This window comes from Mustelus asterias, chromosome 11 (assembly GCF_964213995.1).
Source record: "Mustelus asterias chromosome 11, sMusAst1.hap1.1, whole genome shotgun sequence".
NCBI lineage: Eukaryota > Metazoa > Chordata > Chondrichthyes > Carcharhiniformes > Triakidae > Mustelus > Mustelus asterias.
In genome coordinates, this window is record NC_135811.1 from 29665806 (window position 1) to 29689710 (window position 23905).

The following is a 23905-nucleotide window of genomic DNA, read 5'->3' on the forward strand; positions in this document are numbered from 1 at the left end:
TTAACCACTAATCCCTCTAATCTACGCATCCCAGGACACTAAGGGGTAATTTTAGCATGGCCAATCAACCTAACCCGCACATCTTTGGACTGTGGGAGGAAACCAGAGCACCTGGAGAAAACCCATGCAGACACGAGGAGAATGTGCAAACTCCACACAGACAGTGACCCAAGCCGGGAATCGAACCCAGGTCCCTGGAGCTGTGAAGCAGCAGTGCTAACCACTGTGCTACCGTGCCGATTGTCGGTGCAAGCTCGATGGGACGAATGGCCTCCTTCTGCACTGTAGGGATTCTGTTCTGTTCCAAAGGACATTAGTGAACCAGGTGGGTTTTAACAACAATTGTTTCATGGTCATCATTAGAATGTTAATTGCAGCATTTTATTTAATTCAAATTTGAACCAAATCTTACACTGGGTCTCTCTGGATTACCAGTCCAGTGACAATACCACCCTGTCACCACCTTCCCCCTGGAAGGGATGGGAACTACAATCCCCAGAGGCCTTTGCGATGGGGGGCTGATGTCAGATCCGATATGGGGTGACCTGTGGTGCTATTTGACCCGGAAATGGAGCGTGAGACGCATTGGCCGTGGGCAGTTGGAGCCGCTTCGCTGCTTTGCTCGCTGGGGGAGCGTTGCTAAACTGGGGCCGCTCTCTTCATTGTTTCCCCACGGGTGAGTGTGTGACAGCGGCCGGGGCTGTGGCTCCCGGGCTCGGCTGAGGGAAGGGGTGGTGATAGTCGCTGGTGCTCCCGGTCTGAGTAAGTTCTGGCGCTGGGGCGAGAGCCGCAGCTTTCGGCCTTTCACACCCTGACAGGCGGCTGTCTCATTCCATTCAGTCCAAAGCCCAGCTCCCCAGCAGCCAGCCCGGGGAACATTGTGCTGGAGCAGTGCCGCTCTCCCAAATCTCCACAGCGCCAAAAAGCACAGGCTGCACCAGCAAATAATCCCCACAAAATAGATATTCAGTTCAAGGACGTTGCTGAGAAATGATGTGTTTATTTCGTGGATATTCCTAGCTTGTATTTACTTTGCTGGAGACAGTGCTGACAGGTGGTTGGTCACTGAGTTTCTTTTCTTTTTTTGTCCTGCAGCTGTATATTTTTCTGCTTCTTGGCTTATTGATTGTTAGTCACGTTGTTAAATATTGCCCCAAATGGATATTAGGGCTTGAACTATCTTTGATCAGATTGATAGATCGAATTCAACACTACAGTGTTCCTCTTATTTCAGTTTTCCATCACCTGCAATATTCGGCTTTTCAACAACGTTAAGCTTGTCTAAGCATTACAAGTGAAGGGTGTTGGGTTAAAATATCGAATTCAGCACAGCGAAGTTCCCCTTATTTCAGATTTTCATCATCTGCAGTATTCTGCTTTCCACCAACTTTGTGTTTGTCTAAGCATTATAAGTGAAAGGCTTTAACAAAGATATTTAGAACATAGAACATAGAAACAATACAGCACAAACAGGCCCTTCAGCCCACACGTTGCGCCAGTCATATTTGTTTTAAAATTTGTACCAATTAAGGAAATTTAATTTTTAATTTTTGATAATACATGAAACAAAACAAAATACTGGAAGCCCACAACAGGTTAGGCAGAGTCTAAGGATTCATGTAAGTGTTGCAAAACCTTTATCAAACTGAGTTTTCCAGAGGTGCTGTTTGACTTGATAAGAACTTGGGAGACCTGGATACATCGGAATATAAGCACAAGAGTGGACAATTTAACCATTTGAGCCTGTTCTGCTGACCATTGAGATGATGGCTGATCTCTGACTTAACCGAATATACCTGCCATTGCCCTACACCATTCACAATCAGAAACTAACAGATTTCTGTTATAAAATTTACCAATTCATCTCAGCATCAACTGAGATTTGTGGAAGAGAGTTCCAAACTTTGCCACCCTTTGTGTAGAAAGGTTTCCTAACTTCACTCCGAGAAGATCTGCCTCTAATTTTAAACTCTGTCCCCATGACGTCTCAAATCTATCCACCCGATCTGTTCGCCTTTATCCCTTGAAAGATTTGATCAGATCACCATTTGGCTTTCTAAATTCCAGAGAATAGTACCCTAATTTGAGTCATCGATCCTTGCAATTTAACTAGTAATTCTAGTACTTTTTAAATTAAACAAAAGCATAGGGATGCTAGTTCAGATGTGTAATTTCCATGACATCTGATCAATCAGAGTTGACTTGCCAACTGATAACCCTTTTTTCATACAGAATATATTGTTGCTCCCTTTGAGATTTGGTATTCTTCTGTTTTTCCTGATGAGTGTAGGGCAAAAAGCTTTGACAGCATGTCTCTTTTTCACTGGTACTCAAGTTCTGTACATCCCAGCAATTATTCTACTAAATCTATACTGCACTTCCACCAAGGCCAATATGTTCTTAAAATTTGGTGCTCAGAACGGAATACAAGCTTTATATAGCTGCAGTGTGACTTCCAACCCCTTATATCCCAGTGCTGAAGGTATAAGTGCCAGTATTCCATGAACCTTTTGTTTTTGTAATTATATATATATATATATGAAAAAGAAACAAGTTCCTTTGGACTGCCACTGTTTCTAGTGTTTTACTGTAGAACTCTATTTTAGGTCCAAAGTGAATTATCTCTCGCATGCTTGCATTGAAATCCATTTGCTGCAGTTTTGCCCATTCACTTAATCTATTAATATCTCTGTAATTTTATGCTTCCAACTATGTTACTCGTAATGTTTCTATTAGTGTGTGATCAGCACACTTTGATATGTTTTGTCTCTATCCTGAGATGTTAATAAATACGGTGAATAGTTGATTCCCCCGACACATCCCTGTGTGATGTCACTAGTCTCATCCTGCCAATTACCGTTCTTGCCTATTATCCCAACTCTGTCTCTTGCCACATTTTGACAGATTTAAATGAGTGCGCAAAACCATGGCAGATGGAATTCATTCTGCAGGTATGAAATCATCTACTTTAGATCAATGAAAAATAATGATTAGAGGGGCTTCATGTGCCCATGAACACAAATCAATATGCACAGGTACTAAAGTAATCTAAAAAAGTTAATGGAATTTTAAATGTTACCTCGGGGGATTTGGAATTCAAAAGTGATGATGTGGAATTTCAGTTGTGCAGAACTTTGGCCAGACTCTATTGGGAATACACTTGTTTCCCCAGCCAATAGGTGGTGGTGAAGGGTTTGAGGGATGGGTGGGAAGGTGTTGCAGGGACGCATAAAACTTTATAAAAAGTACCTGGACCTTGCAAGAAGTACAGTTTCACCAAAATGATGTTAAAATGCTAAATTCTGAGGATAAGTTGCATAAATCTGACTTGCATTCCTTTGATCATAGAGGTTGAGGTGTGATCTAATTGAAGGATTTCAAACAATAAAGGAATTCAGTCTGGCAGACATGGGCAAACTATTTTCTGTACAGGTGCAACCCAGAATGAGGGGATATAAAATTGGAGCTAGATCATTGAGTGGTGGATTGAGGCAGCATTTTATTTGCACATGAAGATTGGTGGGAAATTTGGAATATTCATTCCTTTAAAGGACCAACTGGAAATTTTTATGAACGAGTGTCATGGATTTTTAATTTTAAGGGAACCGAAGGACGGATAAAAGTCACCTAGTAGGAGTTGATCTGTAAGTTAACCATGATCTAATTAATGGTGGAACCAGTTTGAAGGTTCAATGTCTTCCCCTGTTTCTAAGTTCCCATTATCCGCAGTCTTCTTCCATTGATAACACCTTGTTAGCTTGCAAGTTACAAAGTGCTCAGTTAGGGTGTTCAAAACAGACTGAGGCTGATGGCTTTGTAGTTTATTAATTTGCTTTTATTCTTGAGCCTGTGATTGAAAGTGCAATGCAGCTGTTAGATATATATCCAACTGGGCAAGAGTTAGAAGAAGAAGTGACGTAAACAATTTCATTTTGCAAAAGACGTTTGTTTCGTCCGGATCTTACTCTAACTTTTTGAGATGGGTTACTGTGGTTTTTTGTGTGAAAGCCTAGTAACCTTTTGATCAATTGTTGAGAAGCTATCAATAAAATCTTCTGTTTGAACCCTAGATTTCTGAGAAAAAAATGTAATTTCTTGTCATTGCAAGTGATGCAGGTATATATAACTAGTTTACATTCCTTGCTGGATGGAACAGTTATTCTGTAGGTGAGAAGCTGCATGTTAAATAAGTGAATGTGATTATTTAAAGTAGAGGAACAAAAGATGGTGATGGTTTGTAATATGTTTGTTTACAGTAAGTAAGCATAGAGGTGTGCTTGAAATGTGGTTATGTTATGTACAGGTACGGCTTACCAATGTAAATAATTTCAGTTATAAGGTCAGGAGTAGTAGGGGTATGTTTGTGTAGCAGCTGCAGTGCTTGCTTTTGCTGTTTTCTGTTTCATTCACACCAATGGCTTCTGCCTTCACTTAGACCGCTAGATAGCACATCCTCTTTTGAGGGGTAATCTGTAGGTGTGAAAATGGACCTCTGCATTGTGTGTTTTACAGCAGTATGACTATCAAGTATGGTGCATTTGCTAGTTTATATACTTGAGAAATTTAATTTTGCATGCAACATTTTTCTGCCTCTTTATTTTGTGCAAAATCCACTCTATTGACACCTCATTGATAAAATGCAAGGTATACACATTACACATTTTGCAATGATATACTTTTGACATATTGAATTCTGTGGACATTGTACTTATGCAAAGTTTTCAAATTGTAGGGCAAATAATGCACAAATCTAGTTCACAGCAGATACTGTTCTGTCAGCATTACTCAAACTGTAGATATGTTTGCTGACTTTGTTCCTTGTTCAAATTTACCATAGTAAGTGAACAATTTGTTGGAAAATTTTCTTGTTTTTTGTATTTGATACATCTATCTTCATTTGCGTCTGAGCTACATCCGATCAGTTAAACATCCATTGTCAAGGGCTTGCTTGAACACACTGTATGCCAGACCAGGTTTATATTTGAACTTAGTTTGTGTATTTTCAGTTGCGTTTATCAGGTGTCCTTATAAATACCATTAGATGTAACTTAAACATTTTATTGCAGTTTGAATTCAGCTTTGCCCGATGGTTGTGGTTAGAGAAACATGTACGTGCTTGCTGAGCTCTGTTTCTTTAAGTCTTTTGTGGAGCCATTGACCCTCGTGAACGCTCTGGCTGGCAAAATGAAATCTAAACGAGCTTGAACTTGTTTAAACTACTTCTAGTGTTCAACATCTTGTGCAGTCTTGGAATATGAAACTAGCCCAAATTCAGTGAGTTTATTTCAGCCAGGTAATATTTTATTACAGAAGTAATTAGTGCTTTTCAAAAAAAGTATGTACAGCAGTGTTTTCAGGTTTTCTTGTGTGAATCGTGCTTATTTTCTATTAACCATCACTAAAGAGCGCCTATTGCAAATGTGTTTGCAAGGGTGTGTCTAAGTTTACTGTTCTTAAAACTGCACAGAAGTGTCACTGTCAGAAAAACCCAACCTTGAATATATTTATTGGCCTAATCTTTACTGATCTCTGGGGTAGATTCCTGAGATGCATGAGTTTATCAAAGTAAGGTGCTAAGGAGCTGACAGAACACCATATTTGATTGTTCTGAAATTTTGCTTCAGTAAAGCTTACTGCTTCTTTTGAAATGTTTGTAATTATGTTTTAATGAGTTTAATTGAATACAGCATTTAAAGCAATCCAATGTAAAAATAAATATTGAATGTTGGCAGGGGAATCAGAATGCCACATTCTCTGGGTTTAATAAATACATTTTCTACTTCAGAATTTTCACAAACTAGTTCTTCCATGGTGTTCTTCAGTAAGTTAAGGACATATCTGGTTGAAACATAGGCAAATGAGAAGATTTTGTGGAATTCAGTGCTCATTTTAGAGGGAAGGAGCACTTGGATCTCTACAATCCAATTGATTGGTGGGATTGTGCATCAGTAGAGCAAACACACAGGCTCTCACGTACAGATAAATAGTTAATATAAATCCAGATAAAATATTGGGAATTTAATTGTGCCTTCACCCAAAACATTTGTTTAACTTATAAAACCAAGAAATTGCAGTATTAGTAAAGAGAATAAAGGGTGATATTTTAAGTGGAGTCCTTTCCTTAGAACTGGAATACATTACAGATTAAATAGGCACAATAAGGAATGGAAGGAAATAACACCACACAATGGAACATACAGGAAAAGAGGCCTTTTTAACCATCTCCTGTTCTGTCCTCATCTCCTATTGGAAAGGTGTTGACTCCTCACCGAGCTGTTGTGCCACATGTGGTTGTCCCTGTTCTTTTTGCTCTTTTTTATTTTTCTTCGCTTTTAGTTTATTGTGAATTGCCCACTTCTTTCACTCCTCCAATCATGTCATTCTAGGTCTAAGCTCTAAAATTCCCTTCTAAAATGCTCAACCTCTTGTTCCCTCATCTTTTTCAAAGTTACCCCATCAGTCATGTTTTTGGACACCCATTGACACAGTGTTGACTTTTATCTAATTACTCCTGCAAAATGTGTTTTGAGATGTCCTCCCACATTAAAAGTGCTGTATAAATGATAGTTGCTGTTATGGACTGAAAATCAAGTTGGAGTAAGTTCTGGAATAGAGTATGTGTCCCAAAAGTAAATATTTGCTTTATAAGGTTTCTAGCCAAATGGAAATTTGAAAACCTGAAACAAATTAAGGACTGATACACAGGCAAGTAAAGCATGCTCTGACTAAATGAATAACTATTTGGTTCCTGGCTTTACCTGGAAGTCATGATGTGGAGATGCCGGCGTTGGACTGGGGTGAACACAGTAAGAAGTCTCACAACACCAGGTTAAAGTCCAACAGGTTTATTTGGTAGCAAATACCATAAGCTTTCGGAGCGCTGCTCCTTCGTCAGATGGAGTGGATATCTGTTCTCCAACAGTGCACAGACACAGAAATCAAGTTACAGAATACTAATTAGAATGTGAATCCCTACAGCCAGCCAGGTCTTAAATGTACAGACAATGTGGGTGGAGGGAGCATCAAACACAGGTCAAAGAGATGTGTATTGTCTCCAGACAGAACAGCTAGTGAAATTCTGCAAGTCCAGGGGGCAAGCTGTGGGGGTTACTGATAATGTGACATAAATCCAACATCCCGGTTTAGGCCGTCCTCGTGTGTGGAACTTGGCTATCAGTTTCTGCTCAGCGACTCTGCGCTGTCGTGTGTTGTGAAGGCCGCCTTAGAGAATGCTTACCTGAAGATCCAAGGCTGAATGCCCGTGACTGCTGAAGTGCTCCCCCACGGGAAGAGAACAGTCTTGCCTCGTGATTGTCGAGCGGTGTTCATTCATCTGTTGTCGTAGCGTCTGCATGGTTTCCCCAATGTACCATGCCTAGGGACATCCTTTCCTGCAGCGTATCAGGTAGACAACGTTGGCCGAGTTGCAAGAGTAGGTACCGTGTACCTGGTAGATGGTGTTCTCACGTGAGATGATGGCATCCGTGTCGATGATCCGGCATGTCTTGCAGAGGTTGCTGTAGCAGGGTTGTGTGGTGTCGTGGTCACTGTTCTCCTGAAGGCTGGGTAGTTTGCTGCAGACAGTGGTCTGTTTGAGGTTGTGCGGTTGTTTGAAGGCAAGAAGTGGGGGTGTGGGGATGGCCTTGGCGAGATGTTCGTCTTCATCAATGACATGTTGAAGGCTCCGGAGGAGATGCCGTAGCTTCTCTGCTCCGGGGAAGTACTGGACGACGAAGGGTACTCTGTCCACCATGTCCCGTGTTTGTCTTCTGAGGAGGTCGGTGCGGTTTTTCACTGTGGCGTGTCGGAACTGTTGATCGATGAGTCGAGCGCCATGTCCTGTTCTTATGAGGGCATCTTTCAGTGTCTGGAGGTGTCTGTTGCGATCCTCCTCATCCGAGCAGATCCTGTGTATTCGGAGGGCTTGTCCGTAGGGGATGGCTTCTTTAACGTGTTTAGGTGGAAGCTGGAGAAGTGGAGCATCATGAGGTTATCCGTGGGCTTGCGGTACAGTGAGGTGCTGAGGTGACCGTCCTTAATGGAGATGCGTGTGTCCAAGAATGCAACCGATTCTGGAGAGTAGTCCATGGTGAGTCTGATGGTGGGATGGAACTTTGTTGATGTCGTCATATAGTTGTTTCAGTGATTGCTCACCATGACTCCAAAGGAAGAAAATATCATCGATGTATCTAGTGTATAGCATCGGTTGAAGGTCCTGTGTGGTGAAGAAGTCTTGTTCGAACCTGTGCATGAAGATGTTGGCATATTGAGGTGCGAATTTGCTCCCCATGGACTTGGAAGGTCATAGAATCCTACAGTGCAGAAGGAGGCCATTTGGCCCATCGAGTCTGCACCAACCACAATCCCACCCAGGCCCTATCCCTGTAACCCCATGTATTTATCCTAGCTAGTCTCCCTGACACTAATGGAGCAATTTAGCATGGCCAATCCACCTAACCTGCACATTGTTGGACTGTGGGAGGAAACTGGAGCACCCGGAGAAAACCCATACAGACACAGGGAGAACATGCAAACTCTACACAGTGACCCAAGCTGGGAATCGCTGAGGCACTAGTGCTAACCACTATGCTACCCCAAGATGACAAATAATAAAACAACACTTGAAGAACAATACTGAAAATATGTTGGGGGGGTGTGTCAGAAAACAAAACACTGGAGGATAAAAACATAATAATTTACGACTGACTACAAAATCGCATTTATGACCAAGTGACATACTACTTGAACAAATTTTAGCTTCCTTTATATTTGAGGCTTATTTCGGTAGACTGCATAGGATTTGGCCTGTAAAGGATGCAGTATTTAGTCAATAACCATGCAACAAGTTCCATTTACAGTTGAAGTAATATGATTTACCCACTGGCAGGAGCCAAACAGATTGTAGATGCGATTTGTTTATTTGTTCCTTGGTTATGACGCGGAGGTGATGTTTCCCTCTGCGCGATTTTGGGGAACCCCCAAAGGGATTTACCTCGCCATGTAATCTTAAGTAAGTGTGTGTGAGGGAGTCGGAAGTTATTAGAACATAGAACAGTACAGCGCAGAACAGGCCCTTCGGCCCACGATGTTGTGCCGAGCTTTATCTGAAACCAAGATCAAGCTATCCCACTCCCTATCATCCTGGTGTGCTCCATGTGCCTATCTAATAACCGCTTAAATGTTCCTATTAGTTTAGATAAATTAAAGCAGGATCGGACACACTGGTGACACCCTTATTAAAAGAATTAACAAGCTGAATAAACTCCCCGTTAGAATGCTGTCCGAATAATACAAAACTCGAATGAAACAAAGGCTTATAAATTCCAGTCATTCTCAAAAGGATATATATACAACCAGGCATTCGTTACAAGTCTGAAGGTCTTTGCTGTTCAGATCTGACACATCTTCCGAGTTGATCTATTTTCCGACTGTAGATGGTAAGTTTTAGCTTTTTAAAGAGAAAATGCTATATGATCTCCCCTTTTGGTTTCAGCATTTCTTTTCAATATTTACATTTGACAAGCACCACATTTTTAACCTTATACATGCAACTTCATAACACTTGACGAAGCCACAGGTCAAAGGTTTCTGGTTTGGAAGGTTTGGTCTACTACTGTTCCACTTTTACTTTGGGGAATAGTTAGTTTAAAAATATTATTATTTGACTACATAGGTTAAACGTAAACTGAAGAATGTTGCAAAAATTGTGCTGGCTGGGCCTTTGACTATGCCAATCCCCATTTTCTGCATTTCACTTCTCACTTCTTGCCCTCCCTCCCAGAACGATGATCCTTCTGTCCTCAGATTCCACCCCTCCAGCTTCCACATTCAACAGATCTTTCTTTGCCATTGCAGCCATCTCTAGCATGATGCCACCACCAAGAACATCTTCCCTTCCCCTTTCAGCATTCTGATGGGATGGTTCCCGTCATTCACTCAGGTCCCCTCCCCATCCCACAGTACCTCCCAATGCAAGTGCAGAAGGTGTTACACTTGTCCTTTTTAGCTCCTCCGTTTCCATCATCCAGGGCTCCATCAATATCAATATTGGTGAAACACTGATGTATTTGTACTTTCAGCTTTGTGAATAGTGAATACAGTACACTGGGGAGACCAAATGCAAATTGGGGATTGCTCTGCAGAACATCTCCATTTAGTCAGAAACCGTGACCCTAAGCTTTCCAGTCTTTTGTCATTTTAATCCTTTGTTCCAATCACTCTGACCTCTCTGCCCTTGGCCTATTGCAGTGTTGTAATGAAAGTAAAGGGACAGCACCTCGTATTTCAATTTACATTTCTCGGGCTTCCAGACTCAAGGTTGAGTTCAACATTTAATTATTTGGGGGGCAGTGTTGCAATCCCCATGAGGGAACTGTAAACCAAATTTACCAAACAACCCTCAAATGAAGAAATAATTTTCCATTATTCATAAAACCAATTAAAGATTCCAGAGACATTTTAAATGTATGAATTTTCCATGCTGTAGTGCTTTCAAGTCTAAGGTGGTCTCAACACTAGCTGCTGGTAATGGCCCTTTTATCATTTTCAGCTCCTGCCAACTCATATCTTTTACCCCATTACAATCTGTTTTTTACCTTGCACTATTATCGCTTTTGTCAATTAATCATTACTGCCTCTCAGTTTATCACAGACCTATCCTTTTGTTCTTTTCCTTCCCTCTGTGTTTGCTCAAAACCTGCTACACTTCGAACCCTTTTTTTCTGTGACTCTCATGAAAATATATCAACCTTAAACGTTCAGTGTTTTTCTCTCTACAGATGAAACTCATTAAAATAACTAAATATTTTTCTATTTTATGAGCAGCATCCATCTCCATGCTGATCGAGTTACTTGAGTTCCACATTACTTTGCAAATGTGGCACAGGGGTCCTGATTTTATTTTCCGATTGACTACTAAGTGATACATAATTAAATTTGGAAACGCCTGACCAATCTAATCTCTGACTGGTCTGCATTGAAACATTGCAATATAATCTTATTATTATAGTTAACAGCAGAAATATGTTTGGAAGTTTTTAGCATTTGTTATGTGGCGTTTACAGACTTTATAAATACATGAGTAGAATATGACAAACCTTTCAAAGATTTATAACCATCGGATTCTTACGATTGTGTTTGGATCCACATTCTCCAACTGTGTCTTGTTGATAAAATACTGATTAGTTAGTAAGATATCTCAATTAATGCACAGAATGTTGGTTTTAAAGGAAACTTTTATTGAAGGTATGGCTAAAATTTGTCAATTTAGAATTTCAACAAATACTCTGTTGTATAGAGCCCTAAATTAGTCCTCCAGCTCTTTACTCTCCACAGTGTTATGTTGTAAAGTTTAGTCCAGGACTTTTCATGTGGCAGGTGGTTGATCCTGGCTGTGTTGATGAGAGCTTGAGTAGAAGGCAAGGGCTTTGCCACAGGTGGAGAGAGAACATCAGTGTGCACCCTCATAGCTTGTTAAATGCTCCCATTTTAATTTATATTTAGAATGTGGGCAATGCTGGCAAACTGTATTAATTGCCCATCCTTGGTGGCTTTGAGGAGGGGATGGACCTTTTTGAAGTGCTGTAATCCTTGTGGTGGTGTTCTCACAGGATAACAGGATTTGAAAAAAAAGTGTACCATGTAGGGCGGCACGGTAGCACAGTGGTTAGCACTGCTGCTTCACAGCTCCAGGGACCTGGGTTCGATTCCCGGCTTGGGTCACTGTCTGTGTGGAGTTTGCACATTCTTCTCGTGTCTGCGTGGGTTTCCTCCGGGTGCTCCGGTTTCCTCCCACAGTCCAAAGATGTGCGGGTTAGGTTGATTGGCCATGCTAAAAAATTGCCCCTTGGTGTCCTGGGATGCGTGGATTAGCGGGTAAAATACGTAGGGATATGGGGGAAGGGCCTGGGTGGGATTGTGGTCGGTGCAGACTCGATGGGCCGAATGGCCTCTTTCTGTACTGTTGGGTTTCTATGAATTCTATGAATGTGGATCCTTCCACATGGTACTATTTACTGTTCTTCTCTCCTGCTTGAATCTCTTGAATGAGCCTTCTGCCTCTCTTAGCATTCTTCACCATGTTACTACTGTTTTCTGTAGAGCAATAAGTCAATTTGTCATCAGTTCATAGACACCGTTATGCCCTAGTCACTCTATGGGTGAATCAACTTTTCTAGCTTTCCCATCCTGCTCACTACTTCCAACACTACTCTCTCAGACTGTGCCAGTAGTTTAACAGAATCTTTTTCCATGTAGCCCAATATTTGCCTCTTCGTGGTAAAAGCCCTTGCCATCTTTGAGCTCACAGAAAAAGAAACTGTTGATATCCTCTGGGCATTGACAGAAAAGAGACTTGTGTAATTCCTTCCCCTTCATGAAAGCATTCATTACCTAACTCTATATTCCATTATAAAAACAGAAAAGGCTGAAAGCAGGTTGGAGAAGTAGTTAACATTTCAGGCTGTTGACCTTTTGTCTGAACTTGCCAGCATCTGCAGTATTTTGCCTTCATATATATTCTATTGCATGCCCAAATTACCAGTATTTACAAAATTCTCAATGCCAAGTCATGCTTCAAACCTTCCCACCCACCCTCACTCTGCCTCTACTCCCACAACTTCAGTACTTCAGACTCTGATCCTGCTTGCATCCTCCTCCTTTTGTCCCGCCGTTGCTGGCAGTCTTCAGCCATATTTTCAAACTCCCTGATTAAACTCTTCCGCCCATCCATACCTTTAAATATGTTCTCAAAGCATTTCTATTTGACCAACCTTTATTTCGTCACCTAATCTTTCCTTTCAAGGCTGGGCATCTATTGCTTTATCTATATCTATGAAGTACCTTGGAATGTTTTTCATCTTAAAAAGTTCTATATAAATTTAAGCATTTGTGGTGCTTCTTGGGTATCTTGAAAATAAAGCCTTCTAATAAGCCTGATCGTACCATTGTCGAACTAATGAATTGTGAAGTAGTTCTGGATAACAAGAATTCATTTGATTTGTTGCTGGTCTTTGATATTGCTCCCTAGGCTTCAAAGCGCACAAATGACCTGGGGTAATGAGATGTGAGCAAATTGCATCACGGGACTGATTGAGGGCATTTGGTAGGCATGAAGAAGATAAGTGAATACTGAATGGTATGCCAATTCTCCTAAATTATAAGCTGCAATGCACTTGTCCTAGAATGCCATAACAAATTTGCAAAAAGTGAAGAAACTGATTGTTCAGTTTCAAATTGTTTCTGCACTCTTGGCTAGTTGGCAAAACAAAATACATTGTACAATGATACAGCATTATCGGTTTGAAACAGTTTTGTATGTGTGTAGAGATTTCAGAAGTAGTAACGTATTGATGTTTCTTAAGTGGAATTTACAGTATAGAAAAACAACCATTCCACTCAACTGATATATGTTGCTCTTATTGAAGTCTCCTCCACTGAAACCACAGTTTAGCTTCCATGAGTAACAATGGAGAATGATTATTAATGATTGTGGGTTTACAAGTTATTTCTAAAATATTAACAAAAGTTGCCACACTGGATTGAATGTCCACCTTTGGTGCTGTACTATTTCTTCATTCTAAATGTAAAAAACATATTATTGTAGGTAATTGTTATGAACCCCATTGATAAATAAAGGGTGGGTCAGTGGCACAATGGTTAGCATTACTACCTCACAATGCCAAGAGATGGCTTTCACTGGCATCTCTTCTCCTCCCAATGTTGAGTACTGCGATCAAGCACTGAGTGCTGCTTGATTACATGCCCTTCCCTCCTCCAGGCGCGCCACTTGTCAGAACAGAAGATTCTGCCTGTTCAATTCCGTCCTCGGGTCAATGTCTGTGTGGATTCTGCACGTTTTTTCCGTGTCTGCGTGGGTTTCTTCTGGGTTCTCTGGTTTCCTCCCATATTCCAAACATGTGCAGGTTAGGTTGATTGGCCATGCTAAATTGCCCAGAGTGTCAGGGGGCTAGCAAGGTAAATACATGGGGTCATGGGGATAGGGCCCGGGTGGGCTGTTGTCAGTGCAGGCTTGATGGGCTGAGTGACTACTTTCTGCACTGTAGGGACTCTTCTGATTCTATACTTTTAAATGTGGGGGCATCCCAAACCCCAGAAGAAACTTGGAATGGCGGTTCTTAAATTTAATTTTGTGATTTTTGGAAAAAATGTGAGAAAAGAGATGAAACCTTGTTAAGGAAAGCAGTCAGTCATGTAAATTATTCAAATAACAAAACATTTATTAAACTTTTAAGTACTGAACTAGAAGGGCAACAATAAGGAACAACATTTAAAATTAATTACAAAAATGGTTGTCTAGACAGTATACTTGAATTACCCCCCCCCCCAATCTAAATCTATCTACTTTCCTAAACTCCGAGAATACACCTTCCCCAAAACAACATCCCATCTGTTTTAACATTATGAGCCAAGTCCAGCAACTAATTATCTCTCGGGGCTTGCAGTTTGCTTTTGGGAACCCTTCTAGTTTAGAGTAGGATTTCTGGGGTCTAACTGCTTTTTTCTGTGCAACAGCTTGTTTCTCTTGGAGCGAAAACAAAACTCTGTTTGCAAATTGGCCGTGGCCATGATCTCGGCCATGAGACTGCTAGACTCCTTTTTAGAGAACAAAGTATCGGTTTCGCTCTGTTACTACTTTAATTTGCATCTCAAGCCCTCAGTGCTGCTAAAAGCCCATCAGTTTCACTCCAACTTGCTAATATAAAGCTGTTCAAGGATTGAAAGATTTTTGATATTTCTCAGTCCTTTGTAACAAAAGAAAATATGTAAAATAATATCTTGACTTTATGCAGTGCCTGCTTCTATCTCAGGAGGAAAGCACTTTGCAACTGTTAGGTACTTTTGAAGTGTGTTTACTATTGGAAATTTGGCAACCAGTTTGTACACAGCTAGCTTCCAGTAATGTGACGATGACCAAATAATCTGTTCTTCAAATAGTACTATGGGATCGTTTACTTCCAGTGAGGGAGCAGATGGGACCTTGGTTTAATGTCTCCTCTTAAAGATAACACACTCAATACTGTATTGGACTGTCAGCCTATACTTTTGTGGATAAAAGCAAATTACTGCAGATGCTGGAATTTGAAACCAAAAGAGAAAATACTGGAAAATCTCAGCAGGTCTGGCAGCATCTGTAAGGAGAAAAATGAGCTGACGTTTTGAGTCCAGATGACCCTTTGTCCAAGCTTTTCAAAAGTGGGAGATATTTATACTGCAGGGTGAGATAATGAAAGATGAGTCATAGCCACAAAAACAAGGGAAAGGTGCTAATGGCAGTCCATAGAGAGAATAAAAGATGTGAATGGCCAAACGGCAGAGAAGCTGAAATCGGAGGGTAAGCTGTAACAGATGAAGACCCTTTGACAAAGGGTCATCTGGACTTGAAACATCAGCTCTGTTCTCTCCTTACAGATGCTGCCAGACCTGCTGAGATTTTCCAGCATTTTCACTTTTGCTGTACTTTTATGGTCAGGGTTTTGGAGTGGAACTTGAGTCAACAACCTTCTGACTCTGATAAGTGTGCCCCCTCTGAGATGAAGTTGGTTCTCTAGATTTTGGGAGGAAAATAAACTAAGATGTGAACTCCATGCTCACATTTTCCTTTTGTCATGCAAGTGTATCCAATGTGCTCCCACACATAAATGTGTCACCTATTGCATAGAAGCATTGCAAATGTTTTTTATGAAGCCCACCGATATATTGGAGCCATTCTGTTGTATGTGATTTTGAGAACCTTAGGAAGGTTCTGAAGGTGATGCTATTAAACACTTTGTAGATGCTTGGGAAAATGAGTGCCTGGTGAATGCTTTTCTTGGAACAATGTAAACAGCTTTTCAGAATTTAGTGGCTGAAAATATGATTCACCATCCAGTTTTTAATATTGAGGTATTCATGGCTCTCCCAAGAGCTGTTTTGTGTGCTTTGTTTTATTGTTATCTACATTCTTGCAAATCTTTAAATTATTACCAAGATGTTTTAATGTGAACTGAAGTTTTCACTTTACTCTTAGACTCAAAATCTTTTGGATTACTGAAGTTTAGAAATATTTGTCTCAAAGCTTTTTTTTTGCTGACTGCAGCACAAGTAAGCAGGCTATTCCCATTCACTATGCCAAAAACAGAACATCAATCACCATCTCCACTCAAGTAACTGATGCAGACTTGTTTGCTACAAAACAATACTTGTTTTTGGAGGGCCGACAACACTTTTTTCTTGCTATATTTGTGATGATCTTGAACACACATTTTGGCTGTTAAAGCCATCTGTGTGATGTATAAACAAATGAAGAAAATACCTCGAAGAGTCATTTAGTTATTTTTCAGAATGAACCAACTGAACTCCAAGTGTCAAGCAAAGTTATTTTGGGAAGGGGAAAAAGATCTTCCTCACATTGTTGGTTATGTTCCAAATCAGTTATTCCCATTGGGGGAAGTTTGTGCACCTTGTGACTTAATTGCACATGTTATATTGTTATTCCAGGTTTCCTTTATTCCTGACTTCTGCTTCCAGTGCTATATATAGTCCTACCAAGTTGGCTTTCTTTACTATTTAAATATAGCAAAAGGATTTCTACGTAGAAAATGGGTGAATATTCAAACAGTAAATCTTGCAAGTAGTTTAAACTTTGTAAAACGAGTGATATTGCATTCTGTGCTGGTTATACACCCTACCTTCCAATAGCTTCACTGTAAAGGAAGTTTAGACATGGTGTATCAAGGGCACCCTACACGATAACTGTGGCATAAAACATGTGTGAAAATTTAAAAGAATTTCAAGTTAATTTTTACAGTATGAAGTCAGTCAAATACCATATAAATAAGTGAGTTATTGTCCATATATTTTGAAAATACTAAGGTTACAATATATTGAATGATGGACATAAGCAGAAAATTTATTTTCTTTAACTGCAGTGCAAAGAATTTGCCAGATGCAAATAATGGCATTAGAGTAATACATGCCTATCTGTGCATCTTTCTGTTCTACTGTTGGATAGGATAAAAGTAAGGGATTTTGATCTGAGGTATATGAAAGCAAAATCGAACATTTATGTGGTGCCTTTTGAAATGCCGTAGGAGGTTTTTCTAAGGTTGAAATTTAAAAAAAAAACAAGCAAGCTGAGCCGAAGAAGGAGATACTCTGGGTCATGGAGGTGGGGGAGGAGAATAGCTTGGCTAAAGACATGGGATTTAAGGTGGATCAGACCAGCTGGGTGGCTGAAGGTTTAGTCACAACTTGTGGAGCCAAAGGAGAGGAGGCTCACAAGAAACCAGGATTAGTTTTGTGTGAGGTTGCAGAGCTGCTAGATTAAAGTAAAAGGAATGTCAAGAACTGTTCCTTAAATCCTTTTTTGGAAGATTGTTCTCTATATTGTGTTTCCCTATTTTGTCATAGCTGTTATATTGAGAAGTATTTAATTGACAGTGATGTGTCTTGGGATGTTCTGAGCTTATCTAAAATTATTGCATGATAAGATTTCACATTTAGACTTTTACAGGAACAGAAAAACTAAAAGCAACATGGGGCGGCACGGTAGCACAGTGGTTATGCTCTGCTGCTTCACAGCTCCAGGGACCTGGGTTCGATTCCCGGCTTGGGTCACTGTGTGGAGTTTGCACATTCTCCTCGCGTCTGCTTGGGTTTCCTCCGGGTGCTCCGGGTTTCCTCCCACAGGCCCAAGATGTGCGGGTTAGGTTGATTGGCCATGCTAAAAATGGCCCCTTAGAGTCCTGCGAAGGTTAGAGGGATTAGTGGGTAAATATGTAGGGATATGGGGTAGGGCCTGGGTGGAATTGTGGTCGGTGCAGACCCGATGGGCCAAATGGCCTCTTTCTGCACTGTAAGGTTTCTATGATTCTAACAATAACTAAACGTAACTTAATTGGCAGCTACTATTGTAACTTGCGCAAAGGCATCTCTAATCAGCGTTTTATCACACTCAATAATCCCACACTGCATTTTCTTAACATGTTCTTCCAAGGATTGCAATCTTTTCAGGACACAGTCCAAAGTTACTCTCTGCTTCCAACAGGTTCACTTCTCTCTCACTGAATTGTAACATCTAGTGTCCATTGAAAATCACTTTTCTCAGTCTTCTAATAAATCCTGAACAGACCTCCTTGCAGCACTGCTCATCCTGATGATTCTTTTTCTGATCACTCCAGGATGAATCTTAGGGAGTTCTTAAATTCTTGCCAATTCCCTCTCCTTGACCAGAGAACCAACTGCCATCAGCAATCCACCTGGTAGCTATCACAGAACAGCCTTTTCCCTGCTGCTTGCAACTACTGTTTTGTCTCTGTCTCTCTTTCCCAGACTCGGTCTGTTGTCCCTCCCTCCATACTGTGTCTGAGGCAGAAAGTCTGTAATAAAAAGAACATCTGCTTCTGCCTCTGTTTTCATGAGAGTGTCATGTGCATTTCAGTAGCACGCAACCTGGACCCTCCCACTGCAAGTTCCTCTGCAGCCTTGAGCAGATGTCCCTAAGCCCTGGTATCAGATAGGCAACACAGCGCCTGGACTCTTGCTCTTTGCTGCAGAGAACAATGCCACAATCCCCCTCAAATATTTCGCAAGCCTGTTCAATAGATTGATTCTGGGAATAAAAGGGTTGTCATATAAGATGCATAACTTGGGGATTAATAGTACCTTATTTGAACTGAACTACATATCGGAAACTTTCACAATTTGTCAGTGCTTCCTAAGGTGACTGAGTTAACAGATGAAGGCAGAGTTTGGTTTGAGTTGTAAGCTACCTTATTTTACAAAGTAAAACAGAGCACAAGGTATGATGGGAGTCACTTGGTTCAGTTTGTACATTGGCTTTCTTTATATATCGCCTTTAAGGTAATAAAACATCTCCTGCTTCACGGGAGCATTATAAAACAAATCTGACACTGAGTCACGCGAGATATGGTCAGATGACCAAAATGCTAGGTCAAAGCGGTAGGTTCGAAGGAGTATCTTAAGGGAAAAGAGAGATGGGAAGGTGTATTGAGGGGACTCGAGCTTTGGGCTGAGGCAGCTGAAGACACAGCCACCGTTGGAGCAATCGGTACAGACTCGATGGGCCAAATGGCCTCTTTCTGCACTGTAGGGTTTCTATGATTTCTATGAATTAAAATTGAGGGTGTTCAAGAGGTCAGAATTAGATGAGAGTAGATATTTGAAGGTTTTGGGCTGGAGGAGATTATAGAGTTAGGGAGGGAAAGGGTCATGACGGAATTTTAAAAAGGCACGAGAATTTTAAAATCAGCCTTCTCTTGACTGGGAGCTGAATGATGTAGGTCAGCAAGCAGAGTGTTGATGGACGAATGAGACTTAGTGAGAGGTAAGACACGGGCAGCAGAGTTTATGGAGGATAGAATGTGGAAGACCAGCTTGGAGTACATTGGAATAGTCAAGTTTAGAAGTGAAAGGTGAATGAATGCGTATACCTTGTATTTAAATTTTGGTTCAAAATTAAGCACATTATACTATTCAGCTTTGGTGTTGTGTCTTTCTTAATTAGCAGTCTGAAAGATGTGCTGGTTCGGAGCATTGGCAATGCTAAATTCTCCCTTCAGTCTACCCGAACAGGTGCCGGAGTGTGGTGACTAGGGGATTTTCACAGTAACTTCATTTCAGTGTTAATGTAAGCCTACTTGTGACACACACAAATAAACTTTAAACTTTTTTAAACTTAAAAAAAACTCAGAACCTTGTGACTCAGCCATAGACGTTTACAGCATGGAAACAGGCCCTTTGGCCCAACTTGTCCATACCGCCCAGTTTTTTCCACTAAGCCAGTCCCAATTGCCTGCATTTGACCCATATCCCTCTAATCCCATATTACCCAAGTAATTGCCTAAATGCTTTTAAAAAGACAAAATTGCATTCGTCTCTACTACTGCCTCTGGCAGTTCGTTCCAGACACACTCCACCCTCTGAGTGAAAAAAATTACTGCTCTGGACCTTTGTGTATCTCCCCTCTCACTTTAACCCTATGCCTTCTTGTCACTGGGCAGTTTCACCAGCTCCTCTTATGTTTTTCCATTCTAATTATGGATTCAAATCCACAAAGGAATTCTGAAATATTTTACAGAAGGACATTCAAAACCTTCAATTACTATTCTATAGAGAACAGGCATAGCACAATTGATATGCCAGTAGAGTGGACAGTGATTAGAAATATTAAAGTAATGGCTGAAATTTGCTGAGATACAAAATACAGCACCAACTAGCTGCTCAGATGTGAAAGCAGAGTGTTGGCAGCGTTCTCTCTAATTTCACTTGCAGTGTTCAATCCGTTTGTTACACTGTGCGGTCCTTTTAAAATTGGCGCACAGCCAGTCTTAGAGGGACTGCCGCTTATCTGTTCTGTGCATGGCGTGTTCCTGATTGCTGTGTGGTCGTGCACCCATGCAGCTTAGAGAGAACGTTGGTCTTGGAGTTTGGGGAAATAGATCAATAAACCTGTAGAATGTGTTCATTTATATATTTCCAATCAACCTGTGCATCAGTAGTGATAAAGGATGTGAGGGAGGGGCTGGAAGAATACTCCCGTATGGTTGCAGCATGTAAAAGTAGTGGAGTTGTTCGGTTAATAAACTATTTAAACTATCACCTTATATTCATTCTCACACAACCATACAGCTTTACATGTTGTCAGGAGATGGAACAGCGACTCTCTCGTTTTTAATGAGAATATCATCGACAAACTGGAAAAGGTTTGTGAAAGAATAGCATGTCACCTACTACGCTGGTCTGCCTGACAAGTGAAAGGAAGTTCAAGCCGATATGCTGCTAAATCTGGTGGACCAGGAGGCTGAATCTTTGCCTTTGAGCAAATCTGCATTGTGTAAAAACGCAATCATGAATAGACATGCCTTCAACACTGCTAGTCAGAAACGCGTTGAATCCATACTATCGTGAGTCTCAACACTGAAAATGCTAGCAACAAAGTTTGAATTTGGTGCTCTCACTGACGAACTTGTCAGAGACTGTTTAATGTGTGGAATACACAGCAACACTGTGCATAAGCAGCTGCTCCTTGAAAAGATTTAAATATTGGAATCTGCCATTAATGCTTGTATGTTGAATGAACGGTTCGGGGGAGAATTAAGAGAAGCTGAAGTATTTTCAGTGCAAAACACACCCTGTTCAAACTGCAATGGCCAGCACCCATTAGAAAAAAGTAAGTGCTTTGCATTTAACAAACATGGCAATAATTGTGGTAAATGGAATCCGTTTGTCAAGTGTTGTAGATTAAAGCAGACCAGCAGCTATAAGCCATATCAACCAGCGACTGTCACAAGACATGGCTGCAGCCAGCTACCTCACCAAAGCTCAGCATGTAAACAAAGTGAATGAGTGAGAGTTACAAAACCCCAGGAAGCATTCTACTGTGAAAGTGTTGACATCACTAAAAAGGTTGAAGTATTCACAACTTTCAACATTTTTTGCAACAATTCCATACTAAAAGTCAAAATTGATACTGGGGCAAAACGTAATGTTTTGTTGAATCTGTTGCTGAAGAAAATAGAGAGCCCTGTGCTTCATTTGATTCTACCAACAAAGTAAACCTCATTGCAGATGGTGGACAGACCATTTGCACAGAAGACGCAGTCACCCTGGACTGCATGCAGGGCAAGTTTCAATTCCATGTAGCTGACCAGGATGTGAAGTTGCTGCTGGGTCTCCCCGACAGTGTTGCACTTTGGGCCTGACATGCATGCCTTACAGCAGGGGTCTCCAAACTTTTCAGTACGAAGGCCACATCGTATATTTTACACATTTTCGGGGGCCAAAGAAAAAAATTAGTTTTATAAATGAACTGGCGATGATTAAGCCCGTGAGATCGAATGAAATTCACTGTTGAAACAACAGGTTTCAGAACGCAAGACATATCCACATATTTTCCGCACAATGCTTGTTGATGGATAGTGCAATGCAGAAACATGGGCTTTGAGAATCCGCCAACCTCACAAGCTTTTGTGATTTGTCCAACCAAACCTTTCTTCACCCCAGACATATTCTTTCCTCCATCAATTGTCACGCATTGCAGTTTATTCCACTCCAGCTTATATTCTAACACAGTTTTTTGCAATTCTTTGAAGATGTCTTCTCCAGTTACTGTGCTGTGCATGCTATGCACTGATGCTAATTCTTGTGTCACATTAAATTCACTGTCAATGCCACGGATGAATACTAGGAGTTGTGATGTGTCACACACACCAGTCGATTCATCAAGTGCGAGAGAATACAACTGAAAATTCCTTGCTTTGTCTGCAATTTGATGAAATATATTGCTTCCTATATCCCCAATTCTACGAGCAACAGTATTTGGCGCAAGACTGATGATTTTGAACAGATTTGCTTTTTCTGGGCATAACTCTTCCACTGTTTCCATTATACACTCTTTGATGAGATCTCCATCGGTGAATGGCTTTCCTCTTTTAGCCAACACATAAGCTAGTTTGTAACTGGCCCTGGTTAAAACTTCATTTTCAGTTATCTTCTGCGTAAAAAAAGCTTCTTGGGAAAGCAACCTGCGTTGCATTGATTCAAATTTTTCCGAACGCTGTGTTCCTGTGAATTGGGAATAACTTGGTTCCTGTTTGGTCTCATAGTGCCGACGTACATTGTACTCCTTCAAAACTGCAGCAGTTTCGTTGCATATGACATACAAGGCTTTATCATCTGCTTGTACAAAAGTACTTTACACCCCATTCTTCATTAAACAGGCGGCACTCACTGTCCACTTTTCTTTTTTCCTTCCGTAACTGAATTGGTCTGAATTGCCACCATCATTGTCATTGTTCTCGTTCATTTCAGACAGATGGAGCTTACGGATTGGATAAAGCAGCTGTCACTCAGTCAATGCAAAGCGGCAATTGGATAACAGATGTCTCAATTGCTGATTCGTTTAATGAACTGTCAGTCACAGGACGGCAGCTCTGATTGGACAATAGGCTGTTAAAGAGGGCGGGGATTCCCATGGGTCCATCAGACACTGCGCGGAGCGGCAGCAAATGTCCGGCCTGTGGCTTCCATCCCCGCGTCCGGATCCTGAGTCAACGGCGGGGTACTGGACACTGGAGTGTTATCGGCAGCGGGAATCCCGTCCCGCCCCACTGGCTGCGGGCCAGATGTTAGCCCGCTGCGGGCCGGATGTGGCCCGTGGGCCGTAGTTTGGAGACCCCTCCCTTACAGCAACAAGCACCTGAGATGCAGGAATATAGAGACTTGTTTGAAGGTCTCTATATTCCAGGAATATAGAGACCTGTTTGAAGCTGTCTTTTATCTATCACACAAGACTTTATGATTCAGTGCCACCCACTGTCTGCTCCAAGAAGAGTACCCTTCGCCATGAAACAAGGTAATAAACAAACTAGACAGAAGGGTAAGACTGGGTGTTGCCTCCCCAGTAGATAAAGCCATGGAATGGTCTCTGCGATGGTAGCTGCAGTGAAGAAAGATGGCCGTGTCAGAATTTGTATCGACCCAGTTTACCTTAAAGCATTGCTGAGACCTCAGCATCTAATGCTGAACAAGTCATAGCAGACATGCCCAATACCAAGGTCTTTAGCATCTTGGATGCAAAATGCAGATTTTGGTAAATCCTGTTCAGTGAAAATTCTCAACGTATGACGTTCATGATTCTAGTAGGCAGACACACATTATTGCGAATGCCCCATGGTATTTCTACTGGCAATGAGGTCTTTCAAAAGGTCCATGGAACAGCTCACAAATCAGCACAATGATTTGTGAAATCATTGTTGAAGACATCCTAGTTTGGGGTAGCACAGTGGAGAAGCATGATGAATGCCTGGGTATGATCCATGACAGAATCAGACCCTTGCAATTTGAACCCTGCTAAATATAAATTCGGAGTCAATGAGGTCCCTAC

General features: G+C 41.2%; 1 protein-coding gene across 7 annotated transcripts in view; it reads left to right on the top strand.

The window, feature by feature from the left end:
* The first annotated feature begins 559 nt into the window (after positions 1-559).
* Positions 560-23905, top strand: part of plekha1b (pleckstrin homology domain containing, family A (phosphoinositide binding specific) member 1b) — a 70694-nt gene continuing 47348 nt past the window's right edge. For 5 of the 7 annotated variants that reach the window (XM_078223344.1, XM_078223350.1, XM_078223348.1 and 2 more), the window contains exon 1: positions 560-676. The gene's annotated coding sequence lies outside the window, so the exon portion shown is untranslated. Of the gene's footprint in view, positions 677-5235; positions 5294-13005; positions 13136-23905 lie in introns of those variants that run through there. The other 2 variants (XM_078223346.1, XM_078223345.1) reach the window with 2 other exon arrangements.